This window comes from Monodelphis domestica, chromosome 6 (genome assembly GCF_027887165.1).
Source record: "Monodelphis domestica isolate mMonDom1 chromosome 6, mMonDom1.pri, whole genome shotgun sequence".
Taxonomy (NCBI): domain Eukaryota; kingdom Metazoa; phylum Chordata; class Mammalia; order Didelphimorphia; family Didelphidae; genus Monodelphis; species Monodelphis domestica.
In genome coordinates this window covers 107537247-107555012 of record NC_077232.1, presented here as the reverse complement: position 1 = coordinate 107555012, position 17766 = coordinate 107537247, and the positions used below count along the sequence as shown (strand labels likewise).

At 35.9% G+C, this 17766-nt stretch overlaps 1 protein-coding gene across 5 annotated transcripts in view; it reads left to right on the top strand.

Moving 5' to 3' along the window:
• The window catches only part of PPARGC1A (PPARG coactivator 1 alpha), an 800952-nt gene that overhangs the window by 690997 nt on the left and 92189 nt on the right, over positions 1-17766 (top strand). The gene's annotated exons all lie outside the window — the stretch shown is intronic.

Below are 17766 nucleotides of genomic sequence, written 5' to 3'. Positions count from 1 at the left end.
CCATGATTAAATTGTCACTTCTATGCAGTTAAATCCAAATCAATCTCTTCATGCCTTGGCAACTCTCCTTAGTTTTTGTTCTGTTTGTCCAAGTATCTTCTGAATATTTCCATGTGAACCTGTTTAACATTAACTCAACATCTCTCTATGAAAGTTTCTTCCTTTTCCTTTTTTCTCGATATCACCATTCTCTATTTCCTAGCATTGGTACCCTCTGATTCATTTTTGACTTTTGCTTTTCCCACTTCATGGACTTTAGGGTCCAAACTCATCTTTCCATTTCCCCAAAATGGCATTTTGTCTCTTGACTCATCTTTGCTCTCTGGCTTGCTCTCATGCCTGGGATACATTCTTTTTTCATTTTTGCCTCTTCAAAATTTCTTTTTTCTTTCAAAGTGCTGTTTAAGAACTTTCTTCTACAATGAAGCCTTTCCTGGACTCCTTTTTCTCTAGCTCCTTTTGCCCTCTTTTGCTCCCCCCCAAAAAAATTGCTTTTCTTTCTTATATTTTATTTATTTATGCTTTGGGGGGGTACTTATATGTATACATGTTATCTCCTCTTACATTATACAAGCCCCTTGTGGACAGACAATTTCATTTTTGCTTTTGTGTTTCTTTGTTAGCTCTTAACACCACATATAGCAGCATAGTAGAAACCTATAAAGTTCTGCCCATTGATTGAAACCTTGTCACCATTAGTTGTTATGGCATTGTTACTTCTACTTCCCTAATAAATCTCTTAGCCATTTCTAGACCATTCTTGGTTTTGTCTTTTGAAGGATATGGGAATAGAGTGTGCCGGGGGTAAGGTTAAAAGTTTATTAATGGAGGTTAAGAGTCACAGAAATCAGAAAGATGATGGCTGAAAATTTTCTGTTCACAACATTGGCATCAGGGTATTGTGTGTTGGGCTGTGGATGAACATGATCTTCAAGTAGGACTTCAAGAAAGGAAGAATAGTGAATGATGACTTGTGTGTGAATTGGATTTAAGTGAGGCAGAGTTGTATAATTCTTAGGAGTCTCTTCATGGTCACCATCAATATAAAAGTTAAAATTAAATCTCAATAATAAAAATATTATATTTTAAGAGATTTATTAATGATCATTAGAAATCAAAGAATAATGAAGATACAAAATAAAGACTATGTGCCCATGGCTGATCAGCTAGTTCAAACACCCGCCTTAACTCCACCAAGCACAGGACTGGAAGTAAAGAGCTGGGACCTTCCATGTCCCTGCCTAATAATCCCTGTCTACAGGAAATATGTAATGAAGGAAGTCAGTAGGCTCCTGGGAAATGTAGTTCTTTTTTAGGGTAAAAGATTTTCAGTTATACAACTAGAAGCATGGAGTGTTCTATTACCATCTAGATGGTGATAGCTTTGGTCAACCCATTCTTCCTTCATGGCTCATAGATTCACATCTCTTTCTTCCCCTGCTATTCTTATGCTCAGAGATCAAATTCTTTTTACTTTCCTATCTTGTCCTGGACTCTAATACTTGTCTATCACAGCCCTGCCCCTCCCATCAATATTCCCTTCTGTCTTTCCAATCCATCGTGCCTCTTCATATCACATTTTTTCCATCTTGTGAAGCTTATAGAAATCTGACTCCCTCCAAATTATAGTGAATCCCTCCCTACATTCTCCATTGCAGATTGCTTATTACCTCATCTTCCAGCAAACTGAGTCAGGATAAGGCATCAGGCAATTCCTTGGTCTTCAGTGCCCCAGACCCTCTAATGCAATTGTTTTACTATGCAACTCCTTTAAATTATAGATGACAGGTATTTATTAAGCCCCTAATATGTACAAGGTACCATTCTAGGTTCTGGAAATAGAAAACTATGAATTAAACAGACCTTAATTACTATTCTGATACAAATACATATAAACAGGTAAGTAAATATAAATTATATATGAAGTAATTCTAAGAACAAACGTGTCAATAAAGGGTGGGGGAGTTGGAAAGAGTGGGGATGTGAGATGGAGGGAATTAGGAAAGTCTTTAGATAGACAATAGAATCTAAGCTGTGTTTTGAAGGAAGCTGGGATTCAAAAGTGGAGGTGAGAAAGAGGGGCATTCTAGATATGTACCATCTTTATAAACAGAGAGGCAAGAGACGGGATGTCATATATTGGGAACAGGAATAAACCAATTTGGCTAGAATAAATTCTATGTGGAAGTGAATAATAAGAAACAAGTAGAGGAGAGCCAGATTATAAAGAACTCTAATCTGAACTCTGTTAGTCTGAAGAGTTGTTATTATCCTAGAGACTCTGGGGAACAATTGAAAAATTTTGAGGAGAGGGTTATAGGATCCTATCTGTATTTTCACAGTGTCCCTTTGGCAGTTATACAGAAGATGAATTGAAAATGGTAAAGTCTAAAGGCAGAGATACCACTTTGAAGGCTATTTTGATATTTTAGGTGAGTGATGTTGAAGAACTAAATTAGAATAAAGTTGTGATCCTCTAGAGAAGGAGAAGGATTCAAGAAATGTGGAGATAGGATTAATAACACTTGGAAGCTGATTGAGTATGAGCTAAACCTTAAACAAAATAGGGAAGATTATCAAGGGTACTTTCAAATTTGTGAACCTTGGTGACTGGAAAAAGAATGGCAATATAACAGAAATTGGGAAATTTGAAGGACAGGTTGGTTTGGAGAAAAATATAAAGACTTTTGAACGTATTTGAGATACCTATGAGATCCCTTGGTAGAGGTATCCAGAAGGCAGTATATAATTTATGATGGGAGTTTAGGAGAAAGCTTACAGTGAAAATAGGATACCCAAAGCTTTAATAGCTTAAAATTACACTAAGACTTTTAGAGCACCCTGCATTTATTTTTGGGAGTCATTTGCATCAACAGAGTAATTAATTAAAACCATGGAAGCTGATGAAATTAACAAAGAGGAAGGGTAAAGGGAGAAAAGAGCAGGTAGTTCAGAATGGACTTAAGAGAGATACCTAAATATACTTAGCAGAAGGGTAATGATTCTGTAAAGATGACTGAGAAAGAATAATCAGACATGCAGGAAAGGCAAGTGAGAAGAGTGTCAGGGAAGTCAAAGGAAAAGAACATGCAAGGATGAAGGTGGTAATTAAATAATATTGGTTGCTAGACTTAAGAGCCCTCTGTTTCCTATCTCAAAGAGTTTAATACTATTTCACATTGTGTCTTTTTTACCTTGCCCATATCCTGCCACTTAGAATGGAAGCAACAAATTTTAGGAGAACGTCATAATGGTCTTTTGGACACATCAGTATCTCAGTTCATTAATCTTTTAAATTCCCACGATATATATTTTCTACTTCAGTCACTTACATATGAGATCATCTCACCATCTTAGATCACACCATCCACCTTATGATGGGTCCAAGTCCATTATCTTGTCTAGTTATAATCTCATATTTTCCCACCTATTCTTCTTTCTTCTTCCTCAATTTAATCTTTGTCTTCTCCAAGATCTCCAGATCCTTCATTTTCACCCAATCTATTATCTTTCTTCTTGCCTTGTTTTCTTTTCTTCAGTCTTGATTTTGAAGTTGATCAGTGTGACTGTCTTTGTCTCTCTATCCTAGAGAGTTTTTCTCTCTTTCCTTTCCTTTCATGTACCTTTCATACCACTGTCTCTTCCTTTCAACAGTCCTTAACAGTGACTTACCCTCACTATTTGCTTTCTCCACACCTACTCTCAAAATGCTTCTGAATGCCATTAGAGGAAGCCATTCAACCATGCTTAGTAGGTCCAACATTAATTCAAGTTGTACAATTTCAGCTTGTCCCTCCCTGCCATGACAGTAATTTTATTTTTCCTTAATTGGCTATCCTATTATTTTCCATAGTACCTAAAGTTTCTCTCTCCTCAAATCTCCTATACTTTCCTCACTATCCTCTCTCAGAAAATAACCTCATCTTCTACTTTACTGAGACAATTAATACTATCCATCATATGATTTCTTATCACTCCCACACATATCTCAAAGCCTTTCTAGGTCTTTGCCCATCTTCTCTTCCTTTGCAGTCTCCAAAGAAAAATAGATTCTTTTCCTTGTCAAAGCTAACTCTTACTTTTGTACCTCATCCCATCTTCTCTCTTGTCTACTATATTCTTAAAACTTGTTCCATAAGGCCTTCTGATTTATTTTAATCCTCTTCCTATAGGTTTTGATCAAGGACACATGTAAAACCCAGTGGAATTGTGCCGTCGGCTACAGGAAGGGCTGGTGGGAGAGGAGGGAAAGAATATGATTCTTGTAACCAAGGAAAAATGTTCTAAATTCACTAAATAAAATTTTCCAAAAAATTAAAAAAATAATAATTCTCTTCCTATCTTTCATTGTTGCCTACAAACATCTCTAAGTCATGGCATCCTTAAAAAAAGATCTTCACTTGACTTGAAAGTTACCTCAAGCTGTCATCTCATATGTAGCTTTCATTTCAGTTATACTCTTGGAAAGAGGTGTTTGCTTTCACTTCCTGTGCTTCTCTTCCACCCATTATTTCTTATCCCTTTATAATCAAGTTTCCATTCTAGCCACTCTGTCCAAATTGTCTTCCAAAAGTGATCTCTTAAAATACTAGTTTAAATGGATTTTCCCAGTTGTCATCCTCTTTGACTTCTCAACATCCTTTAATGCCAGTGATTACATTATCCTTCTGGATCCTCTTTCCTCCTCTAACTTCATTACACTACTCTCTCTTTGTCTTAGTCTACCTGTCTATAACTCTTCAGTTATCCTTTGTTGATTCATTATCTAGCTCCTCTAAAATATTGATATTTATTCCTTTGGGACTTAAAATGCTTTTTTTTTTCAGGTAGAGTTCCCCCAAAAGTTGAAATTAGCCCTAATACACATAAGTTTTTATTTATTATTGTTTATATATTTGAAAGGAAGAGAGTATTAGTTCATGTCTAACTTCTGTGGGAATAATAGCCTATATTAGGAAGAAGAGTAGATAGAAAGCCAGCAAATTAATACGAAGAGGAAAGAAGCACTACTGGCCTGTATCTACTCAATAATTTTACCTAGAATAGACCCTAGCCTGCTCTCCTCTCTCCTTTTGTTTTATATTGGTTTATAGAATGAAACTTCTAGAAAAGATTTAGCATATGGTTCAACATCCTCATTTTGTAAATGTCGGCAGAAGCCAACTGAAAGCAAATGACTTGCCCAAGATTACACAGTACATTACTTACAAAGTCAGGCAAAGTTCTTTCCTATACACTACTGCTTGTCTCTCCTGTAAATCAAATTTAGATGATAATGAAAGACTGGTAGTAGTTTTTAATAATTAGAATAAGAGTATTTATAGACTACTGACCTTGGAATCAGAAAGGCCTGGGTTCAAATACTTCATCTGACACAGATCAGTCAGTTGCATGACCATGGGTAAATAACCACCTCTGAGCACCTTAGACTTTAGAGAAATAAAGCTGCTGTTTTGCTGATGTGCAAGAATGGAGGGAGATCATGCCTTTGGAGTTGTCTATATGAAATCCCAGGGCCAGGGGAAAAATACTCTTGTTCTTGTTATTGTTATTACTCTATTCTCAGAGGCCACAGTCTTTGATATGGAGTATATTGTGCAGTTTAATGAAACATCTCCATGTTTGATGTGACCTCCATAACAGTTCTGGTATTATAGGAGAAAAGTATTGTAGATAGAATCTTTTCTACACTTTGTGACCTAGAAATTCTTGGGAGTTGTTTGTGCTGGAGTTTCAGAAAAGACCCTTGATTTCTTTATATGACCCATGTAAAATGCTTCTCAAATGGCAATATCTCATGTAGAAAAATACTATTAAAAGGTAAAGATTCATTGTTCTCTGCATATTGCTAAGGAAGAATTTTGATGGTTTAGGATATTTCATGATCATTAGGTTCTTCTGAATGGCCCTTAATAGTTAGCATTAGGCTGACCAGGCCAAGCAGTTCATAGTAGATTGCCCAACTTGTTTGGATAGTTCCTGGTATTAGACATAGGTATAAAGTAATTTCCCTAAACACCAAGCCTTGGGGCAGTCTTCCACACCTCTCTGTTGTTTAATCCCCTTGTGGAGTCAGTTGCTAAATTTGGCTACTTCCTTCTCTGTAACATAATGAACATTCATTCATTCATTCATTTATTTATTCATTCTTTCATTCTCAGGCTTTTCCACTAAATTTGCTCTTCTCTTTGCTGTCCTTTCAAGGGCTGACTACCCCAAAGTATTTTACTGCTGGCAGAATTTCTCCAGTTTGTTCTCTTTAATTGTCAAGTCAATACCTATTACTTTATGTACGCAGTTCTGTGCTACCCACCATGAAGAGTAAGAAAGACAACATATATAAGAGTGTCTGGCATCAAAGATGGAATATGGAATCATAAGAGCTGAGTTTGGGGTCAAATCTCTGCTATTTACTCTTTGGGTGACTGTCAGCAGATCATTCATCTTTGGGGCCATAGTTGTACTTATTTGTAAAATGACGAAGTTGGCCTAGATAATTACTAATATTTCTTCAATTTCTAAATCTGTGAAATCAGGAAATTTTAAATCCAGAAAGCTTTGATTAATCTCACCTGTTTTCCAACATGAGTGTTAGCATCAGGTACTGAGCAAAGAGAGAGCATGGAGACTAGAGTCAAGAAGAGCTGAGTATAAATCTTTCCTCTGACATTCTATATTACTGAGAAAATTATTTCACCTTTTTGTGCTCTAGGTTGCCGCCTAAAACAAGAAGCTACTCATAAGTCACCTACTCCAGACCAATTAGCCACTTACAAATTTGTTATAATTCAAGCTTTATTTTTTTAATTTTAATTTTTAAAAATCCTTACCTTGCAAATTAGAATCAATACTTTGTATTGGTTCCAAGGCAAAAGAGTGGTCAGGACTAGGTAGTGAGAATTTTAAAGGACTTGCTAAGGGTAACACAGCTAGGAAGTATCTGGGTTCAGATTTGAACCCAGGACCTCACATTTCTAGACTTGGCTTTCAATCCACTGAGCCACCTAGCTTCCCCATTCAGTCCTTATTTATCTGGACATAGAAATATTGATTGGATGTTGGTTAGCCTTTGTTTTTCCCCAGTGAAAGTGTTTAGTGACAATTGTGAACTCATATCACTACAGGAAAAACAAATCAAAGTTCATTCCCCACTGACCTTGAGTCAGTAGTATCACTCTTGAACTATATATTCAAATAGTGAGGACATGTTTTGTATATGCTTTGTACTCTGAGTGAACTATAAAAATACTTTTGAATGAGATGTGTGAAAAAAACACCAGACAAGGATCCAGGAACTTTCATTCTAGGGTCATTGACTTCTACCTAGCAAGATGCCATAGGGCAAGTTTTTTAACCTATCCAAGCCTCAGTTTCCTCATTTGTAAAAAGTAAGGATTGGGTGGCAGTGATTTCCTTTTCATTGGAGGTTTTCAGATAAAAGTTGGATGATCATTGGACAACCAGTTGTCAATAATGTTATAAAATAGATTCTGTCAAATGTTTTAAGTTGGCACAGTGGACAGAGTGCCAGTCCTGGAATCAAGAATACTCATCATCCTGAGTTCAAATTCCTCCTTAGACACTTATTTGCTCTATGACTCTGGGAAAATCATGTAATCCTTTTTACCTTAGTTTCCTCATCTATAAAATGAGCTAGAAAAGGAAATGGCAAATCACTTTAGTATCTTTGCCAAGGAAACATCAAATGGAATCACAAAAAGTCAGATATGAATGAAAGATAATGGAACAAGAACCAATTCTAGGAACCCCTTGTGGACCTTTTGCCTCTGAGATTCCTATGATTGTACTAAGCCACACAAGGTTTCCTATAATTTCCAGCAAAGCCAAAAATCATCATGAGCTAGATTTTTATTAGAACCCTGAATTGACTCCAAACTAAAAATAATTCTCACAGTTATCCACAGAGATGTCATTGGAAATTATAAGATTTCTAGATTAATGTTCAACATGTAACAAGACAGTCAACATTTCATGGGTTGAATAATGATTAATTCATCTTGACTGGCTTGAGTGAGCTCTCTCTTGAGGTTATAGTAGTACCTGATGTCTATAGAGCACTCTGAAATTTTCATCCACACTGTTGCAGTCAGCATTATTATTATCTGAATTTTGTAATTAAGGGAACTGAGTCCTAGAGAGGCTAAGTAACTTACCATCCATCACATAATTAATAGAAATGTAGCTGGTAAATATAGCAGGTAGAAAGAAAATTTATTTCTCTACTAACTGCAAATCAAATCTTTCTACTCCTCCTTCTTCACCAGTGAACCACCTGAGACCATGCCCTGGGGAATTTAATCCACACTTCTCTGGAATTATGGCGCCTTTTTGTTTTAACTGGTGATTCTACCAGTCCTAATAGTGGTCTAGTACTATTTAGCCACCCCCAGATGTTAAACTGTGCTTCATAGCCCATGTAACTATCCACTCCAACCCTGTTCTGGCTATCCACTTTGCCCTTGAATTATTTCCCTAAAACTTCTCTCACTATCCCAGTGACTTCCTGAACAAAAACACCCTTTGCTGGCCTCCAGGGCATTAGATGAGTTGTCTCCCCCCCTACTAGAATGTGTAAATTCTTTGAGGGCAAGAATGGTCCTACTTCCTCTATTTGTTATCTCTAGCATTTAGCATTTGTTCAGTCATTTTTGTTCCTTTGTTTTTCATATCCTATCTGACTCTTCTTGACTCCATTTGTGGTTTTCTTAGTGGAGAAACTGGAATGGTTGACCATTTCCTTCTCCAATTCATTTTACAGATCAAGAAATTGCAAAATTAAGTGACTTGTCTAGGATTACATAGCTAGGAAGTATCTGAGGCCCGATTTGAACCCAGGAAGATAAATACAGGCCTGACACTCAATTCACTGTGCCACCTAGCTGCCCCATAGTTCTTGCTTTATAGTAAATATTCATTATAATAAATAGATTAATAAAATATTCATATCATTTATTCAATCAATATCCTTCTTTTTATTACAGTAGAGGCAAATAAAAGCAAATCCTTACCTGACTGAAAATGTATCCATTCCATTAATTCTTATTTTCCATTCTATACTTTTATATTGAGTTTGATCATTCCTTTCCCTTCTATTAACTTTCACTAATCCATTTCTGTCAAGGAGGAAAGAACACCAATTCCAATATTAGAAGACCTGAGTTCAAGCCCTAGTTTATCTCAGCTGGATTCCTTTCTGGGTTCTGTCTCCCCATTTACCAAATGAAAGAGTTGAATTATATAGTTCCCTCAAGTTCCTTCTCAAATCCTGTGATTATATTGTTCTCATGGATATGGTGTTCTAGATTATTGTTTTTGCATTTTCCTTGTTATATTTCATTTTCGTGTGTTGTCTCCCACTATTTGTAAGCTATCTAAGTGTAGGAACTATGTGTCTGTTTCTTTTTATTCATTTCACTCTCAAACTGCATTCCTGGTAGGAATATGTCAATACAAAGCCTGTGCTGGATAGATTTTTAATCATTCAAAGAATGGTATCAACATTAATGTACTTCTCTTGGAAATCTTTTTATCATTTAGAAAAAATGTTTCAGGTGGCTACAGCCCATTATGATGAAAGCACAGATCTCTGGAAGCACTAAAGAAACTCAACCTATTGTACAGCTGCCAAGTCTTAGTCTGGTGACTGTAACAAAAGCTTTGGATAGGTCAGTTATTCTATTTCAAGTAGTTCATTCTCTCATTCAAATAATACATGTTTTGTGCATTGATGTTTAAGATAAAATGGTGCCCATTTTGCATTTCTTGTTATGTTTACAAAACATTGCTTTATTGCTGCCTAAACAAGACTGTGAAGCAACCACTCCCAGTACAGCCTACTGAGAAAGTGTTGTTAGACATTCCTCATCCTTAGTTAGAAATATTTAATATTAGAGGTCATCTTCTGTTGTGTGTGAGGAATAAAGAGTCCTGAATTCTTGTCTTAGCTCTGCTACTCAGTAAGCAACTTTCTCTACCTCTGCCCATTCTCTTGACTTCTCCACCATTTTCTTCAGATGTAAAATGAAGAGGGTAGACTGCATAGCTTCTGCTTTCCTTGCCACTCTTAAGTGAATTCATATAGGTCTGATCTGTATATAATTGAGGCATTGTTGGTACCACCAAAGTCACTGATTCGATTAGGATAAATGCCCAAGAATTCAGCTGTTGTTGTTTCTTTCTTAATGGATTTCTATATTGTGTGATGTAAACTATTATGAGATTGGTGTTGACATACACACATTATCTATAAATACTTGCTTGATTTCCTCACTTAATAAGCCTTCTTCACTCCATTACCTGGATACCCTTCTATCTTCTCTTCTTCATTTTGATTTGTTCATTCCTTCCAGATTTCTTTGAATCTAAACACAATATTCCTTGAACTCTTTCTCCATTTAATTTTTTGCCCTTTTATCTCATTCCTCATTAAAAGAGTATGATGAGGAATGAGATAAAAGGGCAAAAAATTAAATGGAGAAAGAGTTCAAGGAATATTGTGTTTAGATTCAAAGAAATCTGGAAGGAATGAACTCTATTCTGGGAGTCAGAAGACTATTTCTTTTTTTGGGCTCTGCTACTAATTGGCTATGTTACCTTAACCACAACATTTTTCTGTGTGCCTCAGTTTCTTCTTCCTTCCTTCCTCCTTTGTTTTGAGATTCTTTTCCCACTGAAGCATATTACAAGCCACTTACTTTTTTTTTCTTCCTATGCAGATTTCATTCATGTCTTACCATAAATTTTGCTTAGAATATATACCCAACATACTGAAGGCTTTCCTCTGGGTCTTTTTTGTATTTTGTGGATACCAGTGCAATTTCTTGAAAAATCAAGATCAACCTTCACAAAAGTTCTATTCCAAGGTTGCTCTGGCAGTTCTTGACAAGTTAGATAGGCTTCAGTTGCAGATCTGGACACAGATTAGATCTGTTTTTCAAGGACCAGCATAGCTAAGTATAGAGAAACATCACCAGTATATTGACAATTGGGTATGATAAGAACTCTGTCTCTACATTAAATTAGGGAACTCCCAGATGAAGATGTTCACACTACCTGTGCATGTGGGCACTTTTCTTTATAATTCATGATCTTACATAGTTGCCTATAATACTGAGGGGTAAAGAGCCAGTCATTCAACCATTCTTTATCCACTTCTTTCTGTCTGATACACTACCCTATGCTGTCTCTCAGTTGACCATTAGCTAATAATTTCTTTGATCATGACAAACAAGGAAACTTGACAATTACAAAATGGCCTTCCCTTTTGAGATGATAGTGGCAGTGGTAGAAAAAGTGGTAGAGAATGCTGAGTCACCTTTTAAACAATCTAAAATGTTTATTCTAAATGGGATCTTGATCAGTGAGTCAACATTCTTTTGGACTTGGATGAATTGAACCATATAAATATTGTCTTACTATAAGTGAAAAGATTTTAGGAAATAAACGAATAGAAGGTTGACTTCATTGTGTGAAGGTAATAAATCATTTCATCAACTCAGAAGCGCCCATTATTAACATAACCAAAAAAGAATCTCATGAAGATCGCAATTTATGCACTAAAATGTATTGCAAAGCATAGAGAGTCAGAGGAATTCTATGAAGAAAGTTAATATGAATCTTTAAGCTATGTCACTTTATATTAATACTCAATGACTTCATTGCAAGCAAAACTGAGCATGGTAGTCCCCAAGCATTTGTTAGAAAGAAAATGATTTAGGACTAAGAAACAAGGAGAAAAGTTTCTAAATTACTCAAACTCCTCATATTTAGATATCTTAAATGATTTCTTCAAGAATTAGAATATATATGACCTTTTGAGCATTAGACAATGCCACAAAATAAATTCAATTTTATCTCAGCAAATAATTACTGATTGGCTCCTGATATGAGTCATTCATTTCTCCATCAACTGTGTGGAGTCAGATGAATCTAGATTAAACTAGATGAATAAAGATTAAATTGTACATAAATAGACATATGATTCAAAGAGAAAAAAGAAAGAGGGACAAAGGATTCATATATCTAAAAATATAGTAGCACTTTTTGTTGCATTAAGAACTAAAGTATAAGATCTTCATCAACTGGAGAATGCTAAATAAATTATGGTATATCAATATAAGGGAATGCTGTTGCATTGTAAGAAATGATGAAAGGTGTACCCCAAAGAGATAATAAAGAAAAAGACTTGTACAAGAATATTCATAGCAGTGATCTTTGTGGTGGCAAAAAAAAAATTGGAAAATGAGGGGATGCCCTTCAATTGGGGAATGGCTGAACAAATTGTGGTATCTGATAGTGATGGAATACTATTGTGCTGAAAGGAATAATGAACTGGAGGAATTCCATGTGAATTGGAACAACCGCCAAGAATTGATGCAGAGTGAAAGGAGCAGAACCAGGAGAACATTGTATACAGAGACTAATACATTATGGCAGAATTGAACATAATAGACTTTTCTACTAGCAGCAATACAATAATCCAGGACAATCCAGAGGAACTTATAAAAAAGAACACTATCTACCTCCAGAGGGGGGAAAAAAACTGTGAGAACAGGAATGCAGAAGAAAAACATGATAGATCACATAATGTAATAGGGATGTGATTAGGGTTTTGATGTTAAAAGATCACTACTGCAAATAGTAATGTCATGAAAATAGGTTTTGAACAATGATACATGTATAACCAGTGGAACTGCTTGTCAGCTTCAAGAGATGGGAACAAGTGGGGGTGGGGGGAGGAATCATGAATCATTTAACCATGGAAAAAATTTTCTTAATAAAAAAGGGGGAAAACAATGAAAATTATGGGATCGTTTGAATGAACAAATACAAGGTGAAGTGATGAGTAAATCTAGGAAAATAATATTATGAAAGAAACTTCTGATAGATTATTAAGGGCTGATGCATTAATAAGTAAATGAATTAATGGAAAAGCATGTAATAAGTGCTAAATGTGTACAAAAGAAGGTGCTAAACTCTAGGGATACAAGTAGAATGATCATTGAAGTTTCCAACTTTTAACTCCAAAAGGACAATGATGAAACATGTTTCCCAGCTCTTGACAGAGAGGTGATAGATTAGTGATATAGAATGGAGCATACATTGTCAGATATGGGCAATGTGTTTATTTGTTGCAAGTGAGATATTTTTTTTGGGCGGGGTTGTTAGGGAGGAAGTGAGATTTAAAAGGGAAAGGGGACAATAGCAATATGAAATAAAGCATCAACAAAGAGCATTTTTTAAATGCTTGAGGAATATTCAAGAGGAGACAGAGACTAGCAGGACAGTTCTGGAACTATCATACTCAAATTGTTTATGTCTTAAAAAATAAAAATAAGCTGAAGCTAATAGAGATTGGTAGTTTCCTTTATAATCCTATATTCTGGGGGGGGTTTGTATGTGGTAGTATTGGTTGTTAATTTTTTGTCCCATTCATAATAATAAAAAGAACATCTTAAAAACATTGGAAGTTATAAAAGCCCCAGCTTCTATTTAGATAAAGAATTGAACCTGAAAAATATAAAATGGATAAACCAAAATCCACAATATATTTCTTTATAGAAATTTATCTAATGTAAAGCCGTTACCACAATGAAGAAATCAAAAGAGCCTAAAAACTTTCTGAGCCAGCAAACATATTACCTTCTTGCCTGGTGGAAATAAATAATAGCATCCCAAAGAAACTGAATAGGAACTCATTTGCAAAATCTTATGAGGAGCTTGGTAGAAATTAATGATCAGTATTTCCTTATAATATAGCAAATGGTCCAAGTGGAGCTTAGAGTGAGATACAGTAAAGCTAAGTCATGAAGAGAGCAGTGTCTCTTACATGGTCACTCTACTTTGAGTCTCTATCTTCTCCACTTCTTCCTGTCTACTTCTCTTAGACAGTTCTTCCTAATGTACTATACCGTTGTCCCTTATATAGAAACACAGAGTCGTTGACCCTAGGATAGGTTTAAAAACTCTTTAGCATGGAGTGTCAGATCCATCATTTTCAATTACTGAAGTACTCTTGAAACCTTTGTTTCTATTACTCTTCATTCTTCCAAAGATATCTTTAAGCCCTTTTCTATTAATTTACCACAACTCATACTCTTCTTCTCCCAAATGGCCTTGTATTCCAGTTCCCTTTTGTTTAAACTAAACCATCCTTTAAGGACGAGTTCAATTAATACCTCCTTTCTAATGTTCTAGATCACTTGAGTAATATCTCTCTCCTCTGAATTTTTATTGTACTGCTTTTTTTGAATTTTCTTATGTCACCAAAAGGGTCATAATCACACTGTCACTTGGTTGGGCTAGGGAGAGGAATATCTTATTTATAATGCACAAGCCCCAGCTGGAAGGATCTGCCCTTCTGTACTTCACTTCCAGTTATTTTTATGCCTATAGCTATTTATGGGGATTTGTTTCTGAGAAGCTCAAAGATTGAAATTACTGTCCTAGAGCCATGATCCAAATCAGGCCAGTGAAAAATCTCCCAATTCATAGACTATGTCAACATGCTCCGCAGCAGGTATTCATCATAGACTTGCTTTTTAAAGGTAGTTATCTATGTACAGTCCATCACCCCTAGCAGGTGGTAAGTTACCAGGAATGAAGAGTTACATAAATCTTTGAATCCCATAAGACTCTTAAAACAATGCTTTGCATGCATTAGGTCTCAGTAAGTACTTCTTGAATGAATATGTGAGTCACTGATAAAATCTGGCACTGTGGCAGGGGTTTATTATAGGTGCTGATGGAAAGAATATTGGCCTTTATAAAGAATAGAAAGGTGATGATGAAGAAAAAAAGAACAAGGAGGGGCCTAAAGGAAGAGGGAAATGGATCTAACAGCTCCTATAAGGTAGATGCCAAGCTGGAGTCTCTGGCATTACCTAGTTTACTTCAACTCAACAGACTGGTATATCTTGATTTTTGTTGAATTCACAAGAAGGTGTTTTTTAAAATAGAAGGAGTTATGAAAGGTCCAACTTGATCTACTCATATAAACCATTAAAGCTGAAAAAAATGGGAAATAAATTTGAAATATACATCTTTACCATTAATGTCAGCATTGCCCTATAGAAATTTATCTGATGTAAAGCAATTATTACAGTGAAGAGAGGTAAGAAAGTTTTATTTGATTGGTGGTATCTATTTGCTTGGCAGCAAAATTTTGAGGCCTTTGATCATTATTGATCATTTGCTTAACTCAGGTGTACCCCCTTCCAAACACACACATTCTCTTCATGTACATAATATTATAATCAGCAGAAACCCAGGAACATAAGTTGCTCTGAACGGGCACCACTTACACTGAAGCTGATAATTTTAACCAAAAGTTATGTTGGAATGGTTCAGAAATAATCCCACCACTGAGCATGTTGACACTTGTCTGTGAATTAGGAAACTGGTCTTTTGTTAATAACTTTCAGATAGTCACTTTAAACTGCAACAAACTCCGAAATATTTAAAAATACCCTGTTAAAACACTATATTCAAAATCAGAGAGGAAGTTGAAATATAGAATTTCAGAGTTTTAAGGATTTAGAAATCAACTGCAGTACTTCAGTTACTTATTTTAAGGATGAATTCCTTCTATAACATCTCTAAAAGCAGTTATCCAGCCTTTATTTGAGCATATTCAGTGATGGAGAGTTCTGTGCCTGTATGGGGCAATCCTTTCCATTTGTGTTAAGCTTTAATTATTAAGACATGTTTTTGATTTAGAGCTGAAATATGGCTCACAAACTTCATCAACTGATCTGAGTCCTAAGACTAATCCCTCTGTGACATGACTGCCATTTAAATATTTCTCTCCTTCTCTTCTTTGGCTCCTATCACTCTACCACTATCTTAATCTTCACCTTATCTCACATGAAGAGGTGGCCCTTCTCCTTGCCAAGATAAACTCCTTTACCTGAACAAGTGATTCCATTCCACCCTGGCTTCTCTAATAGTTTGCCCCCTCCATCATCCTTAGTTTTTTATTAGATATCTGTCTCTCCCTATCTAGTGGTTGTTGCTGCTCTACTGACAACAAACTATGTATCCTCTCTCAAAAACAAAACAAAACAAAAAAAAATCTGCATCTACCTATGTGCTAGTTAATATCCTATATCTCTCCTCCCTTTCATAGCTAAACTCCTTGAAAAAGGTGTTTCTACTTCCTTTCCCTTCATTATCTTAACTCTAGTCTGACATCAATCCTTAAAATTCAACTCAAACTTACCAATGATCTGTTCATTGCCAAATATAATCGTCTTTTCTTAATCCTCTTCCCTCTTGACCTTTCTGCAGCCTTTGACTCACTCACTCACTCATCATCTTGACATTTTCTTCTCTCTAGGTTTTCATGACACTGCTCTCTCCTGGTTCTCCTATCTGTTTGATCACTCTTTCTCAGTCTTCTTTGAGGGATCTTCAACCATGATGCTCATTATATGTGGATATCCACCAAGTCTCTATTCCAGAGCCCCCTTCTCTTCTTCCTCTATATTATTTTACTATATTATTTCAAAAGCTTCATTGAATGCAATTATCCCTTCTATGCAGATGATTTTCATATTTCTTTAACCAGCACTAACCTTTCTCCTGTTCTATAGTTTAGCCTGTCTGACTGATGTTTTACATCTCAAACTCACCTCTCCTACAAAGAACTGCATCCAAGGCTGAACTCATGATCTTTCTCCTAAAATTCCCCTGCTCTCGTAACTTCTATCCTCCCTTGCAGCCAGTTATACAACCTAAGTAATATTGTCAATTCTTAAACTTCCTCTTCAGTTTGTTGCTAACTCTTATTGTTTCTATCTTTTTTTATTATTTTTTTTCTAGACCCTTACCTTCCATCTTGAAATCAATACTGTGTATTGGTTCCAAGGCAGAAGAGTGATAAGGGCTAGGCAATGGGGGTTAAGTGACTTGCCCAGGGTCACACAGCTGATAAGTGTCTGAGGTCAGATTTGAACCCAGAACCTCCCATCTCTAGGCCTGGCTCTCAATCCACTGAGCTACCTAGTTGCCCCCCTATTGTTTTTACCTTCTTGGTATCTTTGGGACAAACCCTTTTCTTTCCTCTGACATTTCTGCTGCTCTAGCACAGGCATTTATCATTGTCCATTGTCATAATCTGTTCAAGTCTCTACCCATCAACATCCTCCACTCATCAGTCAAAGTGATCTTTATGAAGCACAAGTCTTAACATGATATAATTCTATTCTCTGAATTCTAGTGATACCTCATTATCTCCATGATTATGTACAAAATCCTCTGCTTGGCATTCAAAGCCTTCCTACCATCTTAGTCTTTTTATACAATATCCCCCCCCCCCCCTCTTACAGCAGTGGCACTGGCCTTCTGGCTGTTTCTGGTATGAAATATTCCATCTTCCAATGCTAGGCACTTTCATTGACTGTCCTTCATGCCTAGAATGCTTTTCCTCCCTGTCTCCAGCCTTCTTTGGCTGGCATATAATAGACATTGAAGAAAAGTTTATTGATTGAATGATTGACTGATTGAAGTGTCAGCTAATACCCCACCTGCATCAAGAAGCCTTTGTCAATTCCTCCTTCATGCCTATTGCTTCCTCAATCCTGATTATTTCTAATTTAATCTCTTTATACCTTGTTTACCCATAGTACAATCTTCCTAAGGTGTTCCTTATATTTTATTTTTTATCAGTTGCCTATTATATGTCCCATTTGACTCCTTTAGGTTCTTAGCCAATATTTATTAAACCCGTTACTCCCATGTTAAACA